Here is a 27,249-nt window from a genome sequence, read left to right as displayed (position 1 = left end):
CAGCTTATCTCACCACCTGTAGTTATTTAGGTGAAAGCTCCAAAATGCTTGCCTAATATGTCTGTTTATCCAAAAGGAAGTATAGAGGGAGAGCTAGATAGATAGCATTGCATTACATTACATTACATGGCAATGCAATGCACAGTTGCTGAAGTTGAACCAAAATGAGCTTGTCATCTGGCTTCTGCAACTTTTAACATGAAAAATCCAATGAGGAGAAGAAAAGCAAAGCCAAAGAGTCCATCCCAAAATCCGACAAACAAGCAAAATGAACAAAAAGCATTGAATTCAATTCTTTCTGATTTTAGAAACTGCATTAAAGAAGGGGTGCACCGGTCCTGGAGATACTGCAATACCAGGTCAATGCGTGGAGTGGACAGAGCAAGCTCTTTTTCCATCTCCCTGTTCTAAAAATCCATTTAATATATGGTCCCCAGATAGCGGACGTATCAGATATTAAACTGATAAGAACAGATACTACACTTGATCTTAGCCAAAAGGCCGAGAAGCGATAACCAGAATTGGTTTCCGACTACGATGCCACCCAAGGATTCTGAAAAGTCCATTTGTGGAGATGGCCACCTGGACTCCCGTTAAGAAGACATGCTGTCAACCTCTAGATCCCTCACATGCCTGCACTTTTCGGCTTGCTGCTGCTGCAATCCACGCGTTTTAGATCTGCATAACTCCACCTCTTTTAGCACAGTACCCTCAACCCCCGGCTGTTCCCACCCGCCTCAACACCATTGGAAGGGAGGAGAACCAATTAAGGCGGGGGGGGGGGGGTGGAACGAGCAGCTGTCTACCCTTAGCAGGAGGGCTGCTGATTAATTACCTCTCCTGCTGCTGCTGCTGCTGGCTGAAGGTGGCTGCTGCTGTGCGCAGGTATATAAAGGCTCAGAGCCTATTATGACACGCGCAGCCAGCGTTCCATTGCCACATTCCGTCTACTGCAGGCGGGATACCTGGATGGCTGAATGTCACTGAGAAGCTCACAGAGACCGCCATAAGCAACAGTTTAAAAGAATGCCACAGACTAATCAACCAAACTTTTTGGGTTGGTTTCTCTTTTATAGTCTGCAGGCATTAAATGAAAGAAGTCAGTGTTCCAGCAGAGGGAGACAACGTTTCAGAAAAGGCATTGTAGCAAACCAAAAAAGAAATTTTAAGCGCAGCAGAGTAACCAGCTCACATACCTGTTAGCTCAGGTGAGTTTAAAAGGCTGCTGTTGATAACAAGGGCATTTGCTAAATAGATGGTGTGTGTGCAACAATATACTGAAAGGTCAATTATATTGTGCAGCTTATCTCACCACCTGTAGTTATTTAGGTGAAAGCTCCAAAATGCTTGCCTAATATGTCTGTTTATCCAAAAGGAAGTATAGAGGGAGAGCTAGATAGATAGCATTGCATTACATTACATTACATGGCAATGCAATGCACAGTTGCTGAAGTTGAACCAAAATGAGCTTGTCATCTGGCTTCTGCAACTTTTAACATGAAAAATCCAATGAGGAGAAGAAAAGCAAAGCCAAAGAGTCCATCCCAAAATCCGACAAACAAGCAAAATGAACAAAAAGCATTGAATTCAATTCTTTCTGATTTTAGAAACTGCATTAAAGAAGGGGTGCACCGGTCCTGGAGATACTGCAATACCAGGTCAATGCGTGGAGTGAACAGAGCAAGCTCTTTTTCCATCTCCCTGTTCTAAAAATCCATTTAATATATGGTCCCCAGATAGGGGACGTATCAGATATTAAACTGATAAGAACAGATACTACACTTGATCTTAGCCAAAAGGCCGAGAAGCGATAACCAGAATTGGTTTCCGACTACGGTGCCACCCAAGGATTCTGAAAAGTCCATTTGTGGAGATGGCCACCTGGACTCCCGTTAAGAAGACATGCTGTCAACCTCTAGATCCCTCACATGCCTGCACTTTTCGGCTTGCTGCTGCTGCAATCCACGCGTTTTAGATCTGCATAACTCCACCTCTTTTAGCACAGTACCCTCAACCCCCGGCTGTTCCCACCCGCCTCAACACCGTTGGAAGGGAGGAGAACCAATTAAGGCGGGGGGGGGTGGAACGAGCAGCTGTCTACCCTTAGCAGGAGGGTTGCTGATTAATTACCTCTCCTGCTGCTGCTGCTGCTGGCTGTCCAGCAGCAGACTGAAGGTGGCTGCTGCTGTGCGCAGGTATATAAAGGCTCAGAGCCTATTATGACACGCGCAGCCAGCGTTCCATTGCCACATTCCGTCTACTGCAGGCGGGATACCTGGATGGCTGAATGTCACTGAGAAGCTCACAGAGACCGCCATAAGCAACAGTTTAAAAGAATGCCACAGACTAATCAACCAAACTTTTTGGGTTGGTTTCTCTTTTATAGTCTGCAGGCATTAAATGAAAGAAGTCAGTGTTCCAGCAGAGGGAGACAACGTTTCAGAAAAGGCATTGTAGCAAACCAAAAAAGAAATTTTAAGCGCAGCAGAGTAACCAGCTCACATACCTGTTAGCTCAGGTGAGTTTAAAAGGCTGCTGTTGATAACAAGGGCATTTGCTAAATAGATGGTGTGTGTGCAACAATATACTGAAAGGTCAATTATATTGTGCAGCTTATCTCACCACCTGTAGTTATTTAGGTGAAAGCTCCAAAATGCTTGCCTAATATGTCTGTTTATCCAAAAGGAAGTATAGAGGGAGAGCTAGATAGATAGCATTGCATTACATTACATTACATGGCAATGCAATGCACAGTTGCTGAAGTAGAACCAAAATGAGCTTGTCATCTGGCTTCTGCAACTTTTAACATGAAAAATCCAATGAGGAGAAGAAAAGCAAAGCCAAAGAGTCCATCCCAAAATCCGACAAACAAGCAAAATGAACAAAAAGCATTGAATTCAATTCTTTCTGATTTTAGAAACTGCATTAAAGAAGGGGTGCACCGGTCCTGGAGATACTGCAATACCAGGTCAATGCGTGGAGTGGACAGAGCAAGCTCTTTTTCCATCTCCCTGTTCTAAAAATCCATTTAATATATGGTCCCCAGATAGGGGACGTATCAGATATTAAACTGATAAGAACAGATACTACACTTGATCTTAGCCAAAAGGCCGAGAAGCGATAACCAGAATTGGTTTCCGACTACGGTGCCACCCAAGGATTCTGAAAAGTCCATTTGTGGAGATGGCCACCTGGACTCCCGTTAAGAAGACATGCTGTCAACCTCTAGATCCCTCACATGCCTGCACTTTTCGGCTTGCTGCTGCTGCAATCCACGCGTTTTAGATCTGCATAACTCCACCTCTTTTAGCACAGTACCCTCAACCCCCGGCTGTTCCCACCCGCCTCAACACCGTTGGAAGGGAGGAGAACCAATTAAGGCGGGGGGGGGGGTGGAACGAGCAGCTGTCTACCCTTAGCAGGAGGGTTGCTGATTAATTACCTCTCCTGCTGCTGCTGCTGCTGGCTGTCCAGCAGCAGACTGAAGGTGGCTGCTGCTGTGCGCAGGTATATAAAGGCTCAGAGCTTATTATGACACGCGCAGCCAGCGTTCCATTGCCACATTCCGTCTACTGCAGGCGGGATACCTGGATGGCTGAATGTCACTGAGAAGCTCACAGAGACCGCCATAAGCAACAGTTTAAAAGAATGCCACAGACTAATCAACCAAACTTTTTGGGTTGGTTTCTCTTTTATAGTCTGCAGGCATTAAATGAAAGAAGTCAGTGTTCCAGCAGAGGGAGACAACGTTTCAGAAAAGGCATTGTAGCAAACCAAAAAAGAAATTTTAAGCGCAGCAGAGTAACCAGCTCACATACCTGTTAGCTCAGGTGAGTTTAAAAGGCTGCTGTTGATAACAAGGGCATTTGCTAAATAGATGGTGTGTGTGCAACAATATACTGAAAGGTCAATTATATTGTGCAGCTTATCTCACCACCTGTAGTTATTTAGGTGAAAGCTCCAAAATGCTTGCCTAATATGTCTGTTTATCCAAAAGGAAGTATAGAGGGAGAGCTAGATAGATAGCATTGCATTACATTACATTACATGGCAATGCAATGCACAGTTGCTGAAGTTGAACCAAAATGAGCTTGTCATCTGGCTTCTGCAACTTTTAACATGAAAAATCCAATGAGGAGAAGAAAAGCAAAGCCAAAGAGTCCATCCCAAAATCCGACAAACAAGCAAAATGAACAAAAAGCATTGAATTCAATTCTTTCTGATTTTAGAAACTGCATTAAAGAAGGGGTGCACCGGTCCTGGAGATACCGCAATACCAGGTCAATGCGTGGAGTGGACAGAGCAAGCTCTTTTTCCATCTCCCTGTTCTAAAAATCCATTTAATATATGGTCCCCAGATAGGGGACGTATCAGATATTAAACTGATAAGAACAGATACTACACTTGATCTTAGCCAAAAGGCCGAGAAGCGATAACCAGAATTGGTTTGCGACTACGGTGCCACCCAAGGATTCTGAAAAGTCCATTTGTGGAGATGGCCACCTGGACTCCCGTTAAGAAGACATGCTGTCAACCTCTAGATCCCTCACATGCCTGCACTTTTCGGCTTGCTGCTGCTGCAATCCACGCGTTTTAGATCTGCATAACTCCACCTCTTTTAGCACAGTACCCTCAACCCCCGGCTGTTCCCACCCGCCTCAACACCGTTGGAAGGGAGGAGAACCAATTAAGGCGGGGGGGGGGTGGAACGAGCAGCTGTCTACCCTTAGCAGGAGGGTTGCTGATTAATTACCTCTGCTGCTGCTGCTGCTGCTGGCTGTCCAGCAGCAGACTGAAGGTGGCTGCTGCTGTGCGCAGGTATATAAAGGCTCAGAGCTTATTATGACACGCGCAGCCAGCGTTCCATTGCCACATTCCGTCTACTGCAGGCGGGATACCTGGATGGCTGAATGTCACTGAGAAGCTCACAGAGACCGCCATAAGCAACAGTTTAAAAGAATGCCACAGACTAATCAACCAAACTTTTTGGGTTGGTTTCTCTTTTATAGTCTGCAGGCATTAAATGAAAGAAGTCAGTGTTCCAGCAGAGGGAGACAACGTTTCAGAAAAGGCATTGTAGCAAACCAAAAAAGAAATTTTAAGCGCAGCAGAGTAACCAGCTCACATACCTGTTAGCTCAGGTGAGTTTAAAAGGCTGCTGTTGATAACAAGGGCATTTGCTAAATAGATGGTGTGTGTGCAACAATATACTGAAAGGTCAATTATATTGTGCAGCTTATCTCACCACCTGTAGTTATTTAGGTGAAAGCTCCAAAATGCTTGCCTAATATGTCTGTTTATCCAAAAGGAAGTATAGAGGGAGAGCTAGATAGATAGCATTGCATTACATTACATTACATGGCAATGCAATGCACAGTTGCTGAAGTTGAACCAAAATGAGCTTGTCATCTGGCTTCTGCAACTTTTAACATGAAAAATCCAATGAGGAGAAGAAAAGCAAAGCCAAAGAGTCCATCCCAAAATCCGACAAACAAGCAAAATGAACAAAAAGCATTGAATTCAATTCTTTCTGATTTTAGAAACTGCATTAAAGAAGGGGTGCACCGGTCCTGGAGATACTGCAATACCAGGTCAATGCGTGGAATGGACAGAGCAAGCTCTTTTTCCATCTCCCTGTTCTAAAAATCCATTTAATATATGGTCCCCAGATAGGGGACGTATCAGATATTAAACTGATAAGAACAGATACTACACTTGATCTTAGCCAAAAGGCCGAGAAGCGATAACCAGAATTGGTTTCCGACTACGGTGCCACCCAAGGATTCTGAAAAGTCCATTTGTGGAGATGGCCACCTGGACTCCCGTTAAGAAGACATGCTGTCAACCTCTAGATCCCTCACATGCCTGCACTTTTCGGCTTGCTGCTGCTGCAATCCACGCGTTTTAGATCTGCATAACTCCACCTCTTTTAGCACAGTACCCTCAACCCCCGGCTGTTCCCACCCGCCTCAACACCGTTGGAAGGGAGGAGAACCAATTAAGGCGGGGGGGGGGTGGAACGAGCAGCCGTCTACCCTTAGCAGGAGGGTTGCTGATTAAGTACCTCTCCTGCTGCTGCTGCTGCTGGCTGTCCAGCAGCAGACTGAAGGTGGCTGCTGCTGTGCGCAGGTATATAAAGGCTCAGAGCCTATTATGACACGCGCAGCCAGCGTTCCATTGCCACATTCCGTCTACTGCAGGCGGGATACCTGGATGGCTGAATGTCACTGAGAAGCTCACAGAGACCGCCATAAGCAACAGTTTAAAAGAATGCCACAGACTAATCAACCAAACTTTTTGGGTTGGTTTCTCTTTTATAGTCTGCAGGCATTAAATGAAAGAAGTCAGTGTTCCAGCAGAGGGAGACAACGTTTCAGAAAAGGCATTGTAGCAAACCAAAAAAGAAATTTTAAGCGCAGCAGAGTAACCAGCTCACATACCTGTTAGCTCAGGTGAGTTTAAAAGGCTGCTGTTGATAACAAGGGCATTTGCTAAATAGATGGTGTGTGTGCAACAATATACTGAAAGGTCAATTATATTGTGCAGCTTATCTCACCACCTGTAGTTATTTAGGTGAAAGCTCCAAAATGCTTGCCTAATATGTCTGTTTATCCAAAAGGAAGTATAGAGGGAGAGCTAGATAGATAGCATTGCATTACATTACATTACATGGCAATGCAATGCACAGTTGCTGAAGTTGAACCAAAATGAGCTTGTCATCTGGCTTCTGCAACTTTTAACATGAAAAATCCAATGAGGAGAAGAAAAGCAAAGCCAAAGAGTCCATCCCAAAATCCGACAAACAAGCAAAATGAACAAAAAGCATTGAATTCAATTCTTTCTGATTTTAGAAACTGCATTAAAGAAGGGGTGCACCGGTCCTGGAGATACTGCAATACCAGGTCAATGCGTGGAGTGGACAGAGCAAGCTCTTTTTCCATCTCCCTGTTCTAAAAATCCATTTAATATATGGTCCCCAGATAGGGGACGTATCAGATATTAAACTGATAAGAACAGATACTACACTTGATCTTAGCCAAAAGGCCGAGAAGCGATAACCAGAATTGGTTTGCGACTACGGTGCCACCCAAGGATTCTGAAAAGTCCATTTGTGGAGATGGCCACCTGGACTCCCGTTAAGAAGACATGCTGTCAACCTCTAGATCCCTCACATGCCTGCACTTTTCGGCTTGCTGCTGCTGCAATCCACGCGTTTTAGATCTGCATAACTCCACCTCTTTTAGCACAGTACCCTCAACCCCCGGCTGTTCCCACCCGCCTCAACACCGTTGGAAGGGAGGAGAACCAATTAAGGCGGGGGGGGGGTGGAACGAGCAGCTGTCTACCCTTAGCAGGAGGGTTGCTGATTAATTACCTCTCCTGCTGCTGCTGCTGCTGGCTGTCCAGCAGCAGACTGAAGGTGGCTGCTGCTGTGCGCAGGTATATAAAGGCTCAGAGCCTATTATGACACGCGCAGCCAGCGTTCCATTGCCACATTCCGTCTACTGCAGGCGGGATACCTGGATGGCTGAATGTCACTGAGAAGCTCACAGAGACCGCCATAAGCAACAGTTTAAAAGAATGCCACAGACTAATCAACCAAACTTTTTGGGTTGGTTTCTCTTTTATAGTCTGCATGCATTAAATGAAAGAAGTCAGTGTTCCAGCAGAGGGAGACAACGTTTCAGAAAAGGCATTGTAGCAAACCAAAAAAGAAATTTTAAGCGCAGCAGAGTAACCAGCTCACATACCTGTTAGCTCAGGTGAGTTTAAAAGGCTGCTGTTGATAACAAGGGCATTTGCTAAATAGATGGTGTGTGTGCAACAATATACTGAAAGGTCAATTATATTGTGCAGCTTATCTCACCACCTGTAGTTATTTAGGTGAAAGCTCCAAAATGCTTGCCTAATATGTCTGTTTATCCAAAAGGAAGTATAGAGGGAGAGCTAGATAGATAGCATTGCATTACATTACATTACATGGCAATGCAATGCACAGTTGCTGAAGTTGAACCAAAATGAGCTTGTCATCTGGCTTCTGCAACTTTTAACATGAAAAATCCAATGAGGAGAAGAAAAGCAAAGCCAAAGAGTCCATCCCAAAATCCGACAAACAAGCAAAATGAACAAAAAGCATTGAATTCAATTCTTTCTGATTTTAGAAACTGCATTAAAGAAGGGGTGCACCAGTCCTGGAGATACTGCAATACCAGGTCAATGCGTGGAGTGGACAGAGCAAGCTCTTTTTCCATCTCCCTGTTCTAAAAATCCATTTAATATATGGTCCCCAGATAGGGGACGTATCAGATATTAAACTGATAAGAACAGAATTTTTTTTTTCCTCAGATTAAGACCCACATTAATTTATGCATCATAGCGCATATTCACATAACGGGTTCTCAAATCATCATTCGGAAAAACAAAAACAAAATCCCAAAAAACACAACCCTGCAATTAACTGTTACTTACTGTAAGAAGTCCAATGTGAAAAGTTCCAGAGTGCTTCTGCTGCTGTCTCACCATACTTCTTTTTATCCAATAAATAGGCATAAAACAGTCTAGCAAGAAAAATCTTTCTGCATTCCATGGGGGAAAAAACAATCTTTTTAAAAATCACCAAATTCCGAACGTCCCATAAAACCTCTTTATATATGACAAAAATAATCCAGCTTGCCCGCTTCCTTTGCGAGTACTTAAAATCTTGACCTATTAAAATCCTTTCAAAATCGAAACAATGAAAACCAACTAAAGCAACAAACATACGTGACAACAAGGTAAAAACTTTTTTAGCAAAAAAACAGTCCCAAAAAATATGCTGTATTGTTTCCACCTTATTGCAACCTTCCCTAGGACATAGTTCTTGAACTTTTATCCCCCGGTCATTCAAAAAAGCCCTTGTTGGCAAGCATCCATGCAACGCCATCCAGGTTACATCCTTCTGTCTGTTGCTGATTCCACGCATGAAAAAAAGCTTCCACACCTGTCCAGACTGTGCATTATTACAAAACGGCACATCACATAACATCTCCTTCTTCTTAATACCTGAGACAATCAGTTTTTTGTCCGGTCTAACCATGGAGCTTATCCCATTTTGATCATAGAAGGACCTAAGCACCACATAAAAAAACGGTATCACAAACGAAACTGGTTTTCTTAAATCCTTCTCACACCAGCTCCATTTCTGGAAAAGCCGTCCTGCTAAATATTTGCACATGTCCGCAGTCCTGTTATTGCACTGGGATAATTTATAAATGTTCAAAAAATAATGCATTCTTAAAAATAAGTCAATGTTAGGAAAATCACAACCCCCATTTTCCACAGAACACATAACCATTCCTCTTCTTAGTTTCTCCATTTTGGATCCCCAAAAAAACACAAACAGTTTCCTTGTCACTCTCTTTGTCCAAAGCACAGCAGGTGGGAAAATCAAAGCAGTGTACAGCAGAAGCGGGAGAATCACAGACTTGATTACCAGCACTTTCCCTCTCAGCGACAGGTTCCTTAGTTTCCAAAAGTTCAACTTCTGATCCATTTTGTCTTCTAGAATCTTCAGGCTGCTTTTCCCTTTCAGTTCCTTCTCAAAGATGACACCAAGAACCTCAATTTCCTCCCTACTCTCCACTCCTGCCACGTTAACCTCAACCTGCCTCCCAAAGTTACAAAGTTGGCACTTTCCCCAATTCACCGCCATACCAGCCACACAACAAAAAATCCTTACGTGCAAATTCACTCTATTGAGATCCGCCTGTGAACCATAAGTAAAAACAATATCATCCATATAACTTAAAGACTTGACTGGACCCCCGGATCCCCCAGGAATAAAAACACCAGCCACACACTTGTCAACTTGCACACTTTTTAAAAGGGCCTCCACCACACAGATAAAAAGAATTGGTGACAGGGGACAACCCTGCCTAACTCCCGATAAAATATTAAAACTGGAACTCACATGCCCATTAACTAAAATCTGGCTACTGACCCCACAATAAAAACTCTTAATGACCATCAATAATTTATCCGGAACACCAAGGTGACTTAAAGCAGAGAACAAAAATCTATGTGATATTTTATCAAAGGCTTTCTCCAGGTCCACCGACTGTAACAAAAGAGCATTCTTATTCAAATTAGCCTGATAAATTAAGTCTCTTAGAAGCAGCAAATTATCTGAAATTTTCCTACCAGGCACTGCACATGCCTGATACTTCCCCACCATATCACCTATCACATCTGCCAGTCTACCAGCCACAATTTTAGAAATAATTTTGTAATCACTGTTTAACAATGTTATGGGCCTCCAATTTTTAATATCCCTCATGTCCCCTTTCTTATGAATCAGCGTAACAATCCCCCTACGCATAGAAACCGATAAAATCCCATGAGTAAAACCATATTGCACCACCCGGGAAAACTCCACACCTATAATATCCCAAAATCTAACATAAAATTCAGCAGGAAGACCATCACAGCCTGGCGTCTTGCCTTTCGCCAAGCCATCCACTGCCCGTCTAATTTCATCTTTCCCAACCTCCTCACTTAAAAACCCAATTTTCTCCTCAGGAATATTATTAGTTAATACTTTGCAATAATCATTAATTTCCGCATCACTGGCTCTACTATCGTTAGAGAAGAGTGTTTCATAAAAGGAAAGAATACTGCCAATCATCTCATCCCCAGATACCTCCCCTGCAGGAGAAAAAACAGACTTAAAAACCCCTTTAGGTTTAAAACATTTTTTAAAAAAGTATCTCGAACATTGCTCATTTTCCTCCATGTGCTTTATTTTTGCCTTAAACATAATAGTCTTCCCTTTTTCAATAAGTATCTTCTTCAGTTCGTCCTTCAAATCTGCAATCTCTTTATCCACCTCCATCCCCGCTCTCTTAAACTTATGGAGTACTTCCAATTTTGAAATAACAGCAGCATCATGATCCCTTTTGGCTTTCGCTCTCCTAAAACACACCCCTTTAAAATAACATTCAAATTTCTCCTTAGCCCAGTCCCACCACTCTAGCAAATCTTTAAAAAGGTGCTGTTCAGACACACAAGACAAAAACACTTTATTAAAACCAACCTTAACACTCTCCTCTTCCAGCAGGCTTACGTTCAGCTTCCAGAGTCCCTTTCCAAAAGCCAGGGACTCAGCTATACACAGATCTACCACTATCATCTTGTGGTCAGAAAAAGTCGTCATCACGTGATTGCACTTGGCCACCTTAATCCCTTCAGACATAAAAACATAGTCAATTCGGGAAACACTACGTCCACTATCTGATATGTATGTGAACTTATCACTTGGCCCAACCATCAGACCAGCATCCGTGTAGCGTAAATCCTGCACAATCTGATTTAAAATATTAGACGTAACATCAGTCCTACCTTCCGTAGAGCTCTTACGATCTTTTGCGGATCTGACACAATTAAAATCTCCAGCCACTATAGTGAAGTCTCTGCCTGGTAAAAACAACTTTAGAGACTCCAAAAACCCAACTCTTGCTTGTTTATCAGCAGGGGCATAAACATTAAAAACCCGTACCCGCTGACCTAAAAAATCCACTAATAAAAACAAACATCTCCCAGGTATGATTACTTTAAACTCTAAAACCTTTAGACTGGAATTACACAGTAAAATGCCCACCCCTTCATTCCTGTTTTCTGAGCATGGGGACCAAAAAGATTGCCCCTTATTCCACTCACTCTCATGCGGGGCAGATTTAATTACACATTCCTGCAGACAGACAATATCTGCATTCACACTCTCAATGTACTCCAGTATCCCTGCTCTCCTACAAGCAGAACCAATCCCTCGTACATTCAGAGAAGCAACACACAACGCCATCATAACAACAGGAAAAAATCTCCACCATACCCGATCCATCATGAACCAGGAGAAAACCCACTCCTGCCACCCACTTTTCTACGTATATCAGGCGACTCAGAACTCGAGTCCCTGTTAGAATAACCTGGTCTTAGGGAGACTGGATCTTCCTGCCCCCCAGACCAACACCCCTCCACCTTACTTCTTTTAATCACGGAGGCATAACTCTCCTCCTTGCCATCATCTTCCTCCTCATTTTCACTCCAATCACTGTTAACCCTATCACGCTGCTGAGGGGTTATAGTTCCATCCGAATCAGAATCCTCCTCCTCCAAAACCTCCATTTCCTCACCCCCATCTCTTCCCAAAACAGGATTCACTGACTCCGCCATATTAGACAAATCCATCCCATCACCCGGGCCATGCACATCAGCTACTTTGTTTATTACTTCCAGCCCCTCCCTCAAACCAACTTTCTTCTGGCTCCGCCCCTTTTCCTCCATCTTGGGCACCGCATGGTCTCTTCCCCTACCACCATCTTGTTTTTGGCTTTCCCCCTCTGAATCTGAGCCTTCGCCCTCCTCCCCACTTTCCTGCCGAGTCTTCTTCTGCCTCTCTTCAGCGTCCACCTGTGACCTAGGAATCTGAGCCCACAATCTACATTTCCTTGCAAGGTGATCTGCATGTCCACACAAATCACACACCTTATTCATTGGGCAACCACTTGCAACATGCCCAGATTTCCCACAACCTCTACAAACATCACCTTGCACTGGACAATCTTTCTGAACATGTCCAAACTCATGACACTTCCTACAATATTCCATCTGTCCATTATAAAAACAAAATCCCCTTTCTCCTCCGATAGAAAACTGTGCAGGAATGCTCTTGGCACCCCCAATAGCTCTATCATCCGGTCTCAGTTTTACAACATATCTCCTCTTGCCATTTAGATAATTGTATTTGTTCTTCATTCTTCACAAAAATTTAACCTCACTACAATACCGAGCTAAAAAATTGGAAACAGTCTCATCCGGAACTTTAGGGTTATACATGTGCACAACCACATACTTATATGTCTGCTGGAACAGAGGTTCCAGTGCAATAAACTCTAGGCATTTCAATTCCTTTTCTTCCTTCATTCGTACCAACTCCATGTAGACTCTCTGGCAAATACTCAAAGAAACAAAAGTGATATCATAAATTCCTTGTTTCTGAAAATCCTGCAGTGCCAATACATCCGTTACCTTCAAGCCATTAATGTTCTTCAAGACATCAACGCAAACTTGGTCCAAACCGATTTCTCCTTCATGACCTGCAGACACCTTCAGACGGACCGAGTCCTCTAATCCACGTGTTTTCTCCACCATTTTTACAGCAGATAAACACAATCGCCGCTCAATCGCACACTAGGGCCCCACAAGGGGGAACCCCAGTCACAACTGCCCTCCAAACAACACCAGCAGCAGAAAACCACCACTGATCTTGCCAAAAGGCCGAGAAGCGATAACCAGAATTGGTTTCAAACTACGGAGCCACCCAAGGATCCTGAAAAGTCCATTTGTGGAGATGAGCTCCTGGACTCCCGTTAAGAAGACATGTTGTCAACCTCTAGATCCCTTACATGCCTGCACTTTTCGGCTTGCTGCTGCTGCAATCCACGCGTTTTAGATCTGCATAACTCCACCTCTTTAAACACAGCACCTTCACCCCCTGCTGTTCCCACCCGCCTCAACACCGTTGGAAGGGAGGAGAACCAATTAAGGCGGGGGGTGGGGTGGAACGAGCAGCTGTCTACCCTTAGCAGGAGGGCTCCTGATTACATACCTCTCCTGCTGCTGCTGCTGCTGGCTGTCCAGCAGCAGACTGAAGGTGGCTGCTGCTGTGCACAGGTATATAAAGGCTCAGAGCCTATTATGACACGCGCAGCCAGCGTTCCATTGCCACATTCCATCTACTGCAGGCAGGATACCTGGCTGGCTGAATGTCGCTGAGAAGCTCACAGAGACCGCCATAAGCAACAGTTTAACAGAATGCCACAGACTAATCAACCAAACTTTTTGGGTTGGGTTCTCTTTTATAGTCTGCAGGCATTAAATGAAAGAAGTCAGTGTTCCAGCAGAGGGAGACAACGTTTCAGAAAAGGCATTGTAGCAAACCAAAAAAGAAATTTTAAGCGCAGCAGAGTAACCAGCTCACATACTTGTTAGCTCAGGTGAGTTTAAAAGGCTGCTGTTGATAACAAGGGCATTTGCTAAATAGATGGTGTGTGTGCAACAATATACTGAAAGGTCAATTATATTGTGCAGCTTATCTCACCACCTGTAGTTATTTAGGTGAAAGCTCCAAAATGCTTGCCTAATATGTCTGTTTATCCAAAAGGAAGTAAAAAGGGAGAGCTAGAAAGATAGCATTGCATCACATTACATGGCAATGCAATGCACAGTTGCTGAAGTTGAACCAAAATGAGCTTGTAATCTGGCTTCTGCAACTTTGAACATGAAAAATCCAATGAGGAGAAGAAAAGCAAAGCCAAAGAGTCCATCCCAAAATCCGACAAACAAGCAAAATGAACAAAAAACATTGAATTCAATTCTTTCTGATTTTAGAAACTGCATTAAAGAAGGGGTGCACCGGTCCTGGAGATACTGCAATACCAGGTCAATGCGTGGAGTGGACAGAGCAAGCTCTTTTTCCATCTCCCTGTTCTAAAAATCCATTCAATATATGGTCCCCAGATAGGGGACGTATCAGATATTAAACTGATAAGAACAGATTTTTTTTTTTTTTTTTTTTTTTTTTTCTTTTTTTTTTTTATTTCCACTCAGATTACAAGTCCCATATTTACCATTTCATGCATTGCAATGATTTCCAAATGGTATTAGGTTGTTATCCATCATTGTGGGTCATATATCCATTTTTCCAATCTTATTTTATATATATACGTTTATATTATCACAATACAGTTATTCCATATTCTTTACATCACAACATTACAATCTTTACCATTACGATTTAAGGCAACATTCCTCTCTTCAGGCCATATGCTGCCAAGGCATTCAAAAGCCTCCCATCCAGAAACCGACCATCCCAAGCTTCTTCTACCTCTTTAGCCAACGACTGAGGTATTCTGTAAGTTGAAAAAAAACGATGCATATCGCTATAAATGTTATTCCACACTTTGCGCCTTAGACTAGCCTGACTCCCCCCTTCACAACTCTCTAGCATTTTCAACACTTCTTGTCTCTCCTCCATCTCCCTCATATTTTTTTCTGAAACATCCTTTGCTTCACTAGAGTCCTTCCCAGATGACAAAACTCCTTCAATTTCTTCTCTGGCTTCACATGCGACATCCTCTCTTTCTTCTTCACTAGTTTCTTCACCCTCCTCCTCCTCTTCCATATTACTTACAGCACCTTCCTTTTCATCCTGACTGGAGGACTCACTTTCCTCCTGATCTTCTGACTCCCTATCCACCTCCACTTCTTCTTCCAAGCTAGTATTTTCAATCTCAACGCCTGTGATATCACTCTCAGTATCTTCTTCCATATGATCACCTTCTTTTCTTATATCTCTTATTTGTTCCTCCTTCTTTTGAGATATGTTCTCTTCCGTTTCATCATGGGGGGCAGCTTCAGACTCTTCTTCATTTCCATCTTCCTTGTCAACTGACTTCTCCTCCCTTTTATTGACAGGACAGCAATCATATAAATGACCACTGCCACCACATAGATTACATTTCTTACTTTTTTCACAATTCTCTGCCTTATGTCCCACTTCTTCACACTTGGCACACCACTGTAATGTACAGGAATCCTTTTCATGGCCATACTGTTTACAACGCCTACAAAACTTCGGCATACCTGTAAAGAACATATCTCCATTAACTGTCCCGATTTTGAATCTACTTGGTGGGAGTACCACAACACCATCCGAACTTTCCTTGAACTTGACCAGGAACCTCCACCTCGTGGTCCAAAAACCATATCGGTTAAACATTTTGCCAGCAGAACTCACTTTCTCACAGTACCGGGATAAAAAGGTCATGATCTCTTCTTCCAATATGAAAGGACTATACATCCTTATTACTATTAGCCTTTCCTTCCTAGGAAAATGCGACACAAAAAAAACACCTTCAAGTATCGAATCTTCCTTCACTAGATCCATTCTCTTCCAAAAGTCAGAAAAGATATCTTCTGAACAAAAAATAACATCATATATCCCTCTCTTCGGGAACTCCAACATAGACAAAACTTGTTCCATTTGAACTTCCAATAGTCCAAACAAAATCTTCTCTACCAAAAAAAACAAGCCAGACTTCTTCTTCTCTGGATCCAAAAAAATAAACCGCACTGCATTCTTCAGTCTTGTAAAAACTGGGACCTCTTCACAGGTCAGCATATTTGGGCTTCTCCCGTCCATATCTTCACACCAAACGTGGCAAAAATCCTCCTCGCCTACTTAAAAAAAGCAGGCAGGCTGATCGCCCCTCGTTGCCCAGGGACTAATCCGGCTCCCCAAAAGCAGCAAGGGGGTGAAGCCGCACTGCTACATGCAGCGATCCCCCGAGGCCAAGGAGCCGGGTACCCAAGGCACCTCTCAGCCAAGACCAAGGCAGCAACCGGTAGATCACTGCACTTGATCTTAGCCAAAAGGCCGAGAAGCGATAACCAGAATTGGTTTCAAACTACGGAGCCACCCAAGGATCCTGAAAAGTCCATTTGTGGAGATGAGCTCCTGGACTCCCGTTAAGAAGGCATGTTGTCAACCTCTAGATCCCTTACATGCCTGCACTTTTCGGCTTGCTGCTGCTGCAATCCACGCGTTTTAGATCTGCATAACTCCACCTCTTTAAACACAGCACCTTCACCCCCTGCTGTTCCCACCCGCTTCAACACCGTTGGAAGGGAGGAGAACCAATTAAGGCGGGGGGTGGGGTGGAACGAGCAGCTGTCTACCCTTAGCAGGAGGGCTCCTGATTACATACCTCTCCTGCTGCTGCTGCTGCTGGCTGTCCAGCAGCAGACTGAAGGTGGCTGCTGCTGTGCACAGGTATATAAAGGCTCAGAGCCTATTATGACACGCGCAGCCAGCGTTCCATTGCCACATTCCATCTACTGCAGGCAGGATACCTGGCTGGCTGAATGTCGCTGAGAAGCTCACAGAGACCGCCATAAGCAACAGTTTAACAGAATGCCACAGACTAATCAACCAAACTTTTTGGGTTGGGTTCTCTTTTATAGTCTGCAGGCATTAAATGAAAGAAGTCAGTGTTCCAGCAGAGGGAGACAACGTTTCAGAAAAGGCATTGTAGCAAACCAAAAAAGAAATTTTAAGCGCAGCAGAGTAACCAGCGCACATACCTGTTAGCTCAGGTGAGTTTAAAAGGCTGCTGTTGATAACAAGGGCATTTGCTAAATAGATGGTGTGTGTGCAACAATATACTGAAAGGTCAATTATATTGTGCAGCTTATCTCACCACCTGTAGTTATTTAGGTGAAAGCTCCAAAATGCTTGCCTAATATGTCTGTTTATCCAAAAGGAAGTAAAAAGGGAGAGCTAGAAAGATAGCATTGCATCACATTACATGGCAATGCAATGCACAGTTGCTGAAGTTGAACCAAAATGAGCTTGTAATTTGGCTTCTGCAACTTTGAACATGAAAAATCCAATGAGGAGAAGAAAAGCAAAGCCAAAGAGTCCATCCCAAAATCCGACAAACAAGCAAAATGAACAAAAAACATTGAATTCAATTCTTTCTGATTTTAGAAACTGCATTAAAGAAGGGGTGCACCGGTCCTGGAGATACTGCAATACCAGGTCAATGCGTGGAGTGGACAGAGCAAGCTCTTTTTCCATCTCCCTGTTCTAAAAATCCATTTAATATATGGTCCCCAGATAGGGGACGTATCAGATATTAAACTGATAAGAACAGATACTACACTTGATCTTAGCCAAAAGGCCGAGAAGCGATAACCAGAATTGGTTTCAAACTACGGAGCCACCCAAGGATCCTGAAAAGTCCATTTGTGGAGATGAGCTCCTGGACTCCCGTTAAGAAGACATGTTGTCAACCTCTAGATCCCTTACATGCCTGCACTTTTCGGCTTGCTGCTGCTGCAATCCACGCGTTTTAGATCTGCATAACTCCACCTCTTTAAACACAGCACCTTCACCCCCTGCTGTTCCCACCCGCCTCAACACCGTTGGAAGGGAGGAGAACCAATTAAGGCGGGGGGTGGGGTGGAACGAGCAGCTGTCTACCCTTAGCAGGAGGGCTCCTGATTACATACCTCTCCTGCTGCTGCTGCTGCTGGCTGTCCAGCAGCAGACTGAAGGTGGCTGCTGCTGTGCACAGGTATATAAAGGCTCAGAGCCTATTATGACACGCGCAGCCAGCGTTCCATTGCCACATTCCATCTACTGCAGGCAGGATACCTGGCTGGCTGAATGTCGCTGAGAAGCTCACAGAGACCGCCATAAGCAACAGTTTAACAGAATGCCACAGACTAATCAACCAAACTTTTTGGGTTGGGTTCTCTTTTATAGTCTGCAGGCATTAAATGAAAGAAGTCAGTGTTCCAGCAGAGGGAGACAACGTTTCAGAAAAGGCATTGTAGCAAACCAAAAAAGAAATTTTAAGCGCAGCAGAGTAACCAGCGCACATACCTGTTAGCTCAGGTGAGTTTAAAAGGCTGCTGTTGATAACAAGGGCATTTGCTAAATAGACGGTGTGTGTGCAACAATATACTGAAAGGTCAATTATATTGTGCAGCTTATCTCACCACCTGTAGTTATTTAGGTGAAAGCTCCAAAATGCTTGCCTAATATGTCTGTTTATCCAAAAGGAAGTAAAAAGGGAGAGCTAGAAAGATAGCATTGCATCACATTACATGGCAATGCAATGCACAGTTGCTGAAGTTGAACCAAAATGAGCTTGTAATCTGGCTTCTGCAACTTTGAACATGAAAAATCCAATGAGGAGAAGAAAAGCAAAGCCAAAGAGTCCATCCCAAAATCCGACAAACAAGCAAAATGAACAAAAAACATTGAATTCAATTCTTTCTGATTTTAGAAACTGCATTAAAGAAGGGGTGCACCGGTCCTGGAGATACTGCAATACCAGGTCAATGCGTGGAGTGGACAGAGCAAGCTCTTTTTCCATCTCCCTGTTCTAAAAATCCATTTAATATATGGTCCCCAGATAGGGGACGTATCAGATATTAAACTGATAAGAACAGATACTACACTTGATCTTAGCCAAAAGGCCGAGAAGCGATAACCAGAATTGGTTTCAAACTACGGAGCCACCCAAGGATCCTGAAAAGTCCATTTGTGGAGATGAGCTCCTGGACTCCCGTTAAGAAGACATGTTGTCAACCTCTAGATCCCTCACATGCCTGCACTTTTCGGCTTGCTGCTGCTGCAATCCACGCGTTTTAGATCTGCATAACTCCACCTCTTTAAACACAGCACCTTCACCCCCTGCTGTTCCCACCCGTCTCAACACCGTTGGAAGGGAGGAGAACCAATTAAGGCGGGGGGTGGGGTGGAATGAGCAGCTGTCTACCCTTAGCAGGACGGCTCCTGATTACATACCTCTCCTGCTGCTGCTGCTGCTGGCTGTCCAGCAGCAGACTGAAGGTGGCTGCTGCTGTGCACAGGTATATAAAGGCTCAGAGCCTATTATGACACGCGCAGCCAGCGTTCCATTGCCACATTCCATCTACTGCAGGCAGGATACCTGGCTGGCTGAATGTCGCTGAGAAGCTCACAGAGACCGCCATAAGCAACAGTTTAACAGAATGCCACAGACTAATCAACCAAACTTTTTGGGTTGGGTTCTCTTTTATAGTCTGCAGGCATTAAATGAAAGAAGTCAGTGTTCCAGCAGAGGGAGACAACGTTTCAGAAAAGGCATTGTAGCAAACCAAAAAAGAAATTTTAAGCGCAGCAGAGTAACCAGCGCACATACCTGTTAGCTCAGGTGAGTTTAAAAGGCTGCTGTTGATAACAAGGGCATTTGCTAAATAGATGGTGTGTGTGCAACAATATACTGAAAGGTCAATTATATTGTGCAGCTTATCTCACCACCTGTAGTTATTTAGGTGAAAGCTCCAAAATGCTTGCCTAATATGTCTGTTTATCCAAAAGGAAGTAAAAAGGGAGAGCTAGAAAGATAGCATTGCATCACATTACATGGCAATGCAATGCACAGTTGCTGAAGTTGAACCAAAATGAGCTTGTAATCTGGCTTCTGCAACTTTGAACATGAAAAATCCAATGAGGAGAAGAAAAGCAAAGCCAAAGAGTCCATCCCAAAATCCGACAAACAAGCAAAATGAACAAAAAACATTGAATTCAATTCTTTCTGATTTTAGAAACTGCATTAAAGAAGGGGTGCACCGGTCCTGGAGATACTGCAATACCAGGTCAATGCGTGGAGTGGACAGAGCAAGCTCTTTTTCCATCTCCCTGTTCTAAAAATCCATTTAATATATGGTCCCCAGATAGGGGACGTATCAGATATTAAACTGATAAGAACAGATACTACACTTGATCTTAGCCAAAAGGCCGAGAAGCGATAACCAGAATTGGTTTCAAACTACGGAGCCACCCAAGGATCCTGAAAAGTCCATTTGTGGAGATGAGCTCCTGGACTCCCGTTAAGAAGACATGTTGTCAACCTCTAGATCCCTTACATGCCTGCACTTTTCGGCTTGCTGCTGCTGCAATCCACGCGTTTTAGATCTGCATAACTCCACCTCTTTAAACACAGCACCTTCACCCCCTGCTGTTCCCACCCGCCTCAACACCGTTGGAAGGGAGGAGAACCAATTAAGGTGGGGGGTGGGGTGGAACGAGCAGCTGTCTACCCTTAGCAGGAGGGCTCCTGATTACATACCTCTCCTGCTGCTGCTGCTGGCTGTCCAGCAGCAGACTGAAGGTGGCTGCTGCTGTGCACAGGTATATAAAGGCTCAGAGCCTATTATGACACGCGCAGCCAGCGTTCCATTGCCACATTCCATCTACTGCAGGCAGGATAACTGGCTGGCTGAATGTCGCTGAGAAGCTCACAGAGACCGCCATAAGCAACAGTTTAACAGAATGCCACAGACTAATCAACCAAACTTTTTGGGTTGGGTTCTCTTTTATAGTCTGCAGGCATTAAATGAAAGAAGTCAGTGTTCCAGCAGAGGGAGACAACGTTTCAGAAAAGGCATTGTAGCAAACCAAAAAAGAAATTTTAAGCGCAGCAGAGTAACCAGCGCACATACCTGTTAGCTCAGGTGAGTTTAAAAGGCTGCTGTTGATAACAAGGGCATTTGCTAAATAGATGGTGTGTGTGCAACAATATACTGAAAGGTCAATTATATTGTGCAGCTTATCTCACCACCTGTAGTTATTTAGGTGAAAGCTCCAAAATGCTTGCCTAATATGTCTGTTTATCCAAAAGGAAGTAAAAAGGGAGAGCTAGAAAGATAGCATTGCATCACATTACATGGCAATGCAATGCACAGTTGCTGAAGTTGAACCAAAATGAGCTTGTAATCTGGCTTCTGCAACTTTGAACATGAAAAATCCAATGAGGAGAAGAAAAGCAAAGCCAAAGAGTCCATCCCAAAATCCGACAAACAAGCAAAATGAACAAAAAACATTGAATTCAATTCTTTCTGATTTTAGAAACTGCATTAAAGAAGGGGTGCACCGGTCCTGGAGATACTGCAATACCAGGTCAATGCGTGGAGTGGACAGAGCAAGCTCTTTTTCCATCTCCCTGTTCTAAAAATCCATTTAATATATGGTCCCCAGATAGGGGACGTATCAGATATTAAACTGATAAGAACAGATACTACACTTGATCTTAGCCAAAAGGCCGAGAAGCGATAACCAGAATTGGTTTCAAACTACGGAGCCACCCAAGGATCCTGAAAAGTCCATTTGTGGAGATGAGCTCCTGGACTCCCGTTAAGAAGACATGTTGTCAACCTCTAGATCCCTTACATGCCTGCACTTTTCGGCTTGCTGCTGCTGCAATCCACGCGTTTTAGATCTGCATAACTCCACCTCTTTAAACACAGCACCTTCACCCCCTGCTGTTCCCACCCGCCTCAACACCGTTGGAAGGGAGGAGAACCAATTAAGGCGGGGGGTGGGGTGGAACGAGCAGCTGTCTACCCTTAGCAGGAGGGCTCCTGATTACATACCTCTCCTGCTGCTGCTGCTGCTGGCTGTCCAGCAGCAGACTGAAGGTGGCTGCTGCTGTGCACAGGTATATAAAGGCTCAGAGCCTATTATGACACGCGCAGCCAGCGTTCCATTGCCACATTCCATCTACTGCAGGCAGGATACCTGGCTGGCTGAATGTCGCTGAGAAGCTCACAGAGACCGCCATAAGCAACAGTTTAACAGAATGCCACAGACTAATCAACCAAACTTTTTGGGTTGGGTTCTCTTTTACAGTCTGCAGGCATTAAATGAAAGAAGTCAGTGTTCCAGCAGAGGGAGACAACGTTTCAGAAAAGGCATTGTAGCAAACCAAAAAAGAAATTTTAAGCGCAGCAGAGTAACCAGCGCACATACCTGTTAGCTCAGGTGAGTTTAAAAGGCTGCTGTTGATAACAAGGGCATTTGCTAAATAGATGGTGTGTGTGCAACAATATACTGAAAGGTCAATTATATTGTGCAGCTTATCTCACCACCTGTAGTTATTTAGGTGAAAGCTCCAAAATGCTTGCCTAATATGTCTGTTTATCCAAAAGGAAGTAAAAAGGGAGAGCTAGAAAGATAGCATTGCATCACATTACATGGCAATGCAATGCACAGTTGCTGAAGTTGAACCAAAATGAGCTTGTAATCTGGCTTCTGCAACTTTGAACATGAAAAATCCAATGAGGAGAAGAAAAGCAAAGCCAAAGAGTCCATCCCAAAATCCGACAAACAAGCAAAATGAACAAAAAACATTGAATTCAATTCTTTCTGATTTTAGAAACTGCATTAAAGAAGGGGTGCACCGGTCCTGGAGATACTGCAATACCAGGTCAATGCGTGGAGTGGACAGAGCAAGCTCTTTTTCCATCTCCCTGTTCTAAAAATCCATTTAATATATGGTCCCCAGATAGGGGACGTATCAGATATTAAACTGATAAGAACAGATTTTTTGATTGAATATATCTTTTATTAGCACAAAAAATAAGTTAACAGACAGTGTACAGTGCCGCAGCCCAGTACACACAGAATTCTACATCATATTTACATAGCATGAGGATACGACGCACTAACTAGACACATCACACCCCTATGCTACACAAAACACTCAATCTGAAAGAAAAAGCATGTCAATCAATACAGTACGACGAACCGTGATAAGGGATGGGGATTGGGAAAAAGGGGATGGGGAGGGGAAAATCACAGGCCCGAAGCTTTATTGAAAGACAAGACACATAAGGGGAGAGGGGGAGGAGGGGTTTAGTCCTCGTCCTCGTCCTCCGGACCGTCCATGATGGAATAGTCTCTGAGCAGGCTGTGGATCAGCCTGCGGCAGTCCTGGATGGACATCCTCTCCCTCCTCAAGATGAGCCGGTTCCTGGCGACCCAAACGGCATCCTTGAAGCAGTTCATAAGGCGCCAAGCCTCCTGGATGGCTCCGACGGTATGAACCCCAGGGAAGAGTCCGTAAAGCACAGAATGGTGCGATAGGCTCGCCCTGGGGACAGAGTTCCTCAGGTCGTCCTCAAGTGCAGTCAATAGGCGCTGTGCAAATCCGCAGTCCCAAAAAGTGTGCAAAGATGTTTCCTCCACGAAGGGGCACCTTGGGCAGTACCGGGTCTTGCACAGGTTCCGGGCATGCATGAATGACCGGACGGGCAGTCCGCCCTGAATCGCCATCCACGACAAGTCCTTGTGCCCGTTGGTCAGCCTGTCAGACGACACATTTGTCCACACAGTCTCCAGCGTGTCCTGGTGAAGTCCTGTGATGTTCTCCACGTCATCCTTGGCTCTGATTAGCTTGTGGATAGTTTTGGGCTTCCACAAGTCGGGCTTGAGTCCCTCCAGTTGATGCTCCCCCACAAATCGAACGACGTCTCCGTAGAACCATGGCGTCGTCCATTTGTAGGGGAAGGAGCTGTCCCACTTGTCCCAGCCGAGTCGCCTCCAAAGAGGAAGCAGGAAGAAGCGAGACATGGACCTGCCCGCGGAGCCATTCTTGACTTGCAAAGTCCGGCGGACACAATCACACACAAAAGAGGATCGCAGGAGGGTGGGGATATCTGGAACACCCTTCCCACCCTTGCGAGGCTCCTTGTACATGACGGCCCGCCTGACTCTGTCCATCTTGGATCCCCAGACAAAGTGAAACACTGTCCTGGTAATGGCCCTGCACACAGTGACGTGTGGGGGCCAGGCCTGCGCCGTGTACTGCAAGACGGGCAGGACCTCATTACGCAGGACGAGTGCCTTACCCTCACAAGTGAGGTGTCTGAGGCTCCAGAGTCCGATCCGTTGCTTCACCTTGGCCAAGCGTTCTTGCCAGGACTTGAGGGCCGCTCCTTCCTTCCCGAACCAGACTCCCAGCACCTTGAGGAAATCCGGTTGAATGTTGAAGGGGAAGGGGGCGGAGGAGGCCGGCTGCCAATCCCCGAAGAGCATGGCTTCCGACTTCCTGCAGTTGACTTTGGCCCCTGAAGCCCGGCCGAACCTCTCACACGTCTGGACGAGGGCGTCGACTGAACCACGATCAGCGCAGAAGACGGTGACGTCGTCCATGTAGAGCGAGCACTTGACCTCGTGTCGTCCCGGACCCGGTGCGGTGATCCCTCTGATCTCTCCATTCTGCCGGATAGCCTCTGCGAAGAGTTCTATAACACAAACAAAAAGAAGAGGTGATAGAGGGCAGCCTTGTCTGACCCCAGAGAGGACAGGGAAGGGGTCAGTCTTCCAGCCGTTCACCAACACCGAGCTGTGGATATCAAAATACATCAGACGGACATACGAACAAAACATGTTACCCAAACCTAACCGGTGCAGAGCTCGGCCCATGAACTCGTGGGAAACCCGGTCGAAGGCCTTCTCCTGATCCAAGGAGACCAGGGCCGCGTGTGCGCGGCGGACCTTGATGTACTCGACCGTGTCCCGCACGAGAGCGAGGCTGTCTGCGATGCGACGTCCAGGGATGCCGCAGGTCTGGTCCGGGTGGATGATCCGTCCGATGACCGTCTTAAGTCGTGTCGCCATCGTCTTGGCCAGGATCTTGTAGTCCACGTTGAGCAGAGTGATGGGACGCCAATTCCTCAGGTTGCACCTCTCTCCCTTCCGCTTGTACAGGATCGTGACCATTCCTTCCCTCAAAGATGGAGGCATTCTACCCTCCACCACCATCTCCTCGTACAGGTCCAACAGGTCCGGACAGATGAGGTCTCCCAGCGCTACATAGAGCTCCGCTGGAAGACCATCACTGCCCGGGGTCCTGCCGGTCCTAAAGGATTTAGCGGCAGAGAGCAATTCGCCCACCATCAGAGGTTTGTCCAAGGCTGCCGTGCCTGCAGGATCAAGATGGTTAGTGATACCTGACAGGAACTTATCAGCAGCGTCGGGGTCGGTAGTCTTGTGGGAGTAGAGTTCGCTGTAGAAGTCGCTGACGACCCTCATCACGTCCTCCTTCCCACGTCGCATGTTTCCGCTCTCGTCTCGCAGCTCGTTCAGGGGCGTGTGACCGGCATGAAGTTTCCTGAAAAAGAATGAGTTACATTTCTCACCCTTCTCCAGATTCTCCACTTTGGAACGGAAGATGATTCGCTTGGACTCCTCCTCAAAGTGCCTTTTCAGGCTCTTCTTGGTCTCCTCCAGCTCCTCCCTCACGTCCCAGCCGCAGTGAAGAAGGTCCTGCAGCGACCGCAGCTCGCGCTGCAGCCCTCTGAAGTCCCTCCTCTTCTCACACTCCTGTTGTCGACCCTTGGCCTGAAAGAAACAGCGAAACTCAAGTTTAACATATTCCCACCAATCAGAGACTGTTTGGAAGCTACCCTTGTAGGACTGCCACATTGCGTAGGCTGCTCTCAGCTCCTCCACGACTTCATCCTGAGCCAGCAGAGCACAATTCAGCTTCCAGGAGCCGGGGCCGGACGGAAAACCGTCGCCGAGGACACCTTGTAAGTGAATGGCTCTGTGGTCAGAGAAGAAGCAGGAGACCATCGAGTGCCTACTCTGCCTGACTGCCCGAGAGGTGAACACAAAGTCAATCCTGGAGCGGAGTGAGCCATCGGGTCGGCTCCACGAATAGTTCGTGGAGCCTCTCCCCATGGAGCCCACCACGTCCTGAAGAGAGGCCTCGGTTACCATCTCGATGAGCAGCTTGGACGTGATGTCCAACTTGGCAGATGTGCCAGAACTACGACCGTCCTCCTCGATGGGGCAGTTGAAATCCCCGGCCATCACTAAGGTCCTGGTGGTGGCAAGCTGAAGCCGCAGGGTCTGGAAAAGCTCCAAACGCTCATTCTTCAGTGGGGACGCATACACGTTGATGAACCTGACAGGTTCTCCCGCCCAGTTGCCATCTACAACAAGAGCCCTGCCGCAGATGAGCTCCTGGACGGACTCAAGCGTGAATGCGCCCCCCCTGATCAGAATTGCGACCCCCGCAGACTTGCAGTCACCCCCACCGGACCAGTAGGATGGACCGTGGGACCACTCCCTGGCCAGATGTTTGAAGGACCTAGAGGAGGGAAGGGAACATTCCTGCAACATATAAACATCACACAACTGGGAAGTAAGGAAGGCATAAATAGTCTGACGTCTGAACTTGTCCTTGATGCTCCTGACATTAATGGAAAATAAGTTAATATTAGCCATCATGTAGGGAAAAAAGAAAAAGTTAGCGCAGGCAATACACCTTAGTTACCACTCCGGTCGGGTGGTCCCTCGTCGGTGTTGACTGCTGGTAACGGGATCACCAGCAGGCCCTCTTCCTCCATCTGGTCAAGCAGCGCGGCCTCAATCTCGGCGACCACCAGTTCCTCCTCTTCTGGCTCGGCCACCAGGGTCTCAACCATGTGCTCCATCTCTTCTGGCTCAGGGAGGGTATCCTCCTTTTCGCCTACGAAATCCAGAATCTTCTTTTTGGAGGATTCAGTAGCAGGGCTGTCCTCCACCTTCCTCTTTCCCCGGGTTGGAACTGGGGAGACAAGAAGGGGAAAATCCTCCTCGGAATAGATAGCGGCGGGTGGAGGAAAGGTTAATTCCACCGCTACCATGGTCTGGGGAGGGAGAGTGGCTGCCGGGGCAGGGGAAAGGACACCTGCTGAGGAGTAGGGGAAGGAGGAAGAGGAAGTGGAATCCTCAGCAGGGGTGGCCGGGGTGGGGGGGGATTGGACGGGGGTGGCAGGGGGAGGGATCGAGAGAGGGGTGACAGAACTCTTACCCTCCTTTGACTTTTT

At 45.7% G+C, this 27,249-nt stretch overlaps 12 non-coding genes and 1 pseudogene across 12 annotated transcripts; all 13 read right to left on the bottom strand.

The window, feature by feature from the left end:
- Nucleotides 1-322: 322 nt before the first annotated feature.
- LOC141200666 (U2 spliceosomal RNA) lies at nt 323-513 on the bottom strand. Its single transcript, XR_012272379.1, has one exon. It is a non-coding gene; the product is annotated as a U2 spliceosomal RNA (small nuclear RNA).
- Nucleotides 514-1,621: 1,108 nt separating this feature from the next.
- On the bottom strand, nt 1,622-1,812 carry LOC141200398 (U2 spliceosomal RNA). The gene has a single exon (XR_012272120.1). It is a non-coding gene; the product is annotated as a U2 spliceosomal RNA (small nuclear RNA).
- Nucleotides 1,813-2,931: 1,119 nt separating this feature from the next.
- Nucleotides 2,932-3,122, bottom strand: LOC141199226 (U2 spliceosomal RNA). Its single transcript, XR_012270984.1, has one exon. It is a non-coding gene; the product is annotated as a U2 spliceosomal RNA (small nuclear RNA).
- Nucleotides 3,123-4,243: 1,121 nt separating this feature from the next.
- Nucleotides 4,244-4,434, bottom strand: LOC141200517 (U2 spliceosomal RNA). Its single transcript, XR_012272236.1, has one exon. It is a non-coding gene; the product is annotated as a U2 spliceosomal RNA (small nuclear RNA).
- Nucleotides 4,435-5,554: 1,120 nt separating this feature from the next.
- On the bottom strand, nt 5,555-5,745 carry LOC141200389 (U2 spliceosomal RNA). Its single transcript, XR_012272111.1, has one exon. It is a non-coding gene; the product is annotated as a U2 spliceosomal RNA (small nuclear RNA).
- A 1,120-nt stretch (nt 5,746-6,865) lies between these two features.
- Nucleotides 6,866-7,056, bottom strand: LOC141199225 (U2 spliceosomal RNA). The gene has a single exon (XR_012270983.1). It is a non-coding gene; the product is annotated as a U2 spliceosomal RNA (small nuclear RNA).
- Nucleotides 7,057-8,176: 1,120 nt separating this feature from the next.
- Nucleotides 8,177-8,368, bottom strand: LOC141200953 (U2 spliceosomal RNA). Its single transcript, XR_012272624.1, has one exon. It is a non-coding gene; the product is annotated as a U2 spliceosomal RNA (small nuclear RNA).
- A 6,070-nt stretch (nt 8,369-14,438) lies between these two features.
- On the bottom strand, nt 14,439-14,609 carry LOC141200958 (U2 spliceosomal RNA; annotated as a pseudogene).
- Nucleotides 14,610-17,598: 2,989 nt separating this feature from the next.
- On the bottom strand, nt 17,599-17,789 carry LOC141199224 (U2 spliceosomal RNA). The gene has a single exon (XR_012270982.1). It is a non-coding gene; the product is annotated as a U2 spliceosomal RNA (small nuclear RNA).
- A 1,115-nt stretch (nt 17,790-18,904) lies between these two features.
- Nucleotides 18,905-19,095, bottom strand: LOC141199223 (U2 spliceosomal RNA). The gene has a single exon (XR_012270981.1). It is a non-coding gene; the product is annotated as a U2 spliceosomal RNA (small nuclear RNA).
- A 1,115-nt stretch (nt 19,096-20,210) lies between these two features.
- Nucleotides 20,211-20,401, bottom strand: LOC141199221 (U2 spliceosomal RNA). Its single transcript, XR_012270979.1, has one exon. It is a non-coding gene; the product is annotated as a U2 spliceosomal RNA (small nuclear RNA).
- Nucleotides 20,402-21,513: 1,112 nt separating this feature from the next.
- LOC141199220 (U2 spliceosomal RNA) lies at nt 21,514-21,704 on the bottom strand. Its single transcript, XR_012270978.1, has one exon. It is a non-coding gene; the product is annotated as a U2 spliceosomal RNA (small nuclear RNA).
- A 1,115-nt stretch (nt 21,705-22,819) lies between these two features.
- On the bottom strand, nt 22,820-23,012 carry LOC141200816 (U2 spliceosomal RNA). The gene has a single exon (XR_012272525.1). It is a non-coding gene; the product is annotated as a U2 spliceosomal RNA (small nuclear RNA).
- Nucleotides 23,013-27,249: the final 4,237 nt, after the last annotated feature.

The sequence above is a fragment of the Phyllobates terribilis genome, unplaced genomic scaffold, assembly GCF_046119375.1.
Source record: "Phyllobates terribilis strain yellow unplaced genomic scaffold, ASM4611937v1 Scaffold_108__1_contigs__length_5656254, whole genome shotgun sequence".
Lineage (NCBI taxonomy): Eukaryota > Metazoa > Chordata > Amphibia > Anura > Dendrobatidae > Phyllobates > Phyllobates terribilis.
Note: the sequence above shows the minus strand (reverse complement) of the source record. Positions and strands in the feature narration are given on the sequence as shown.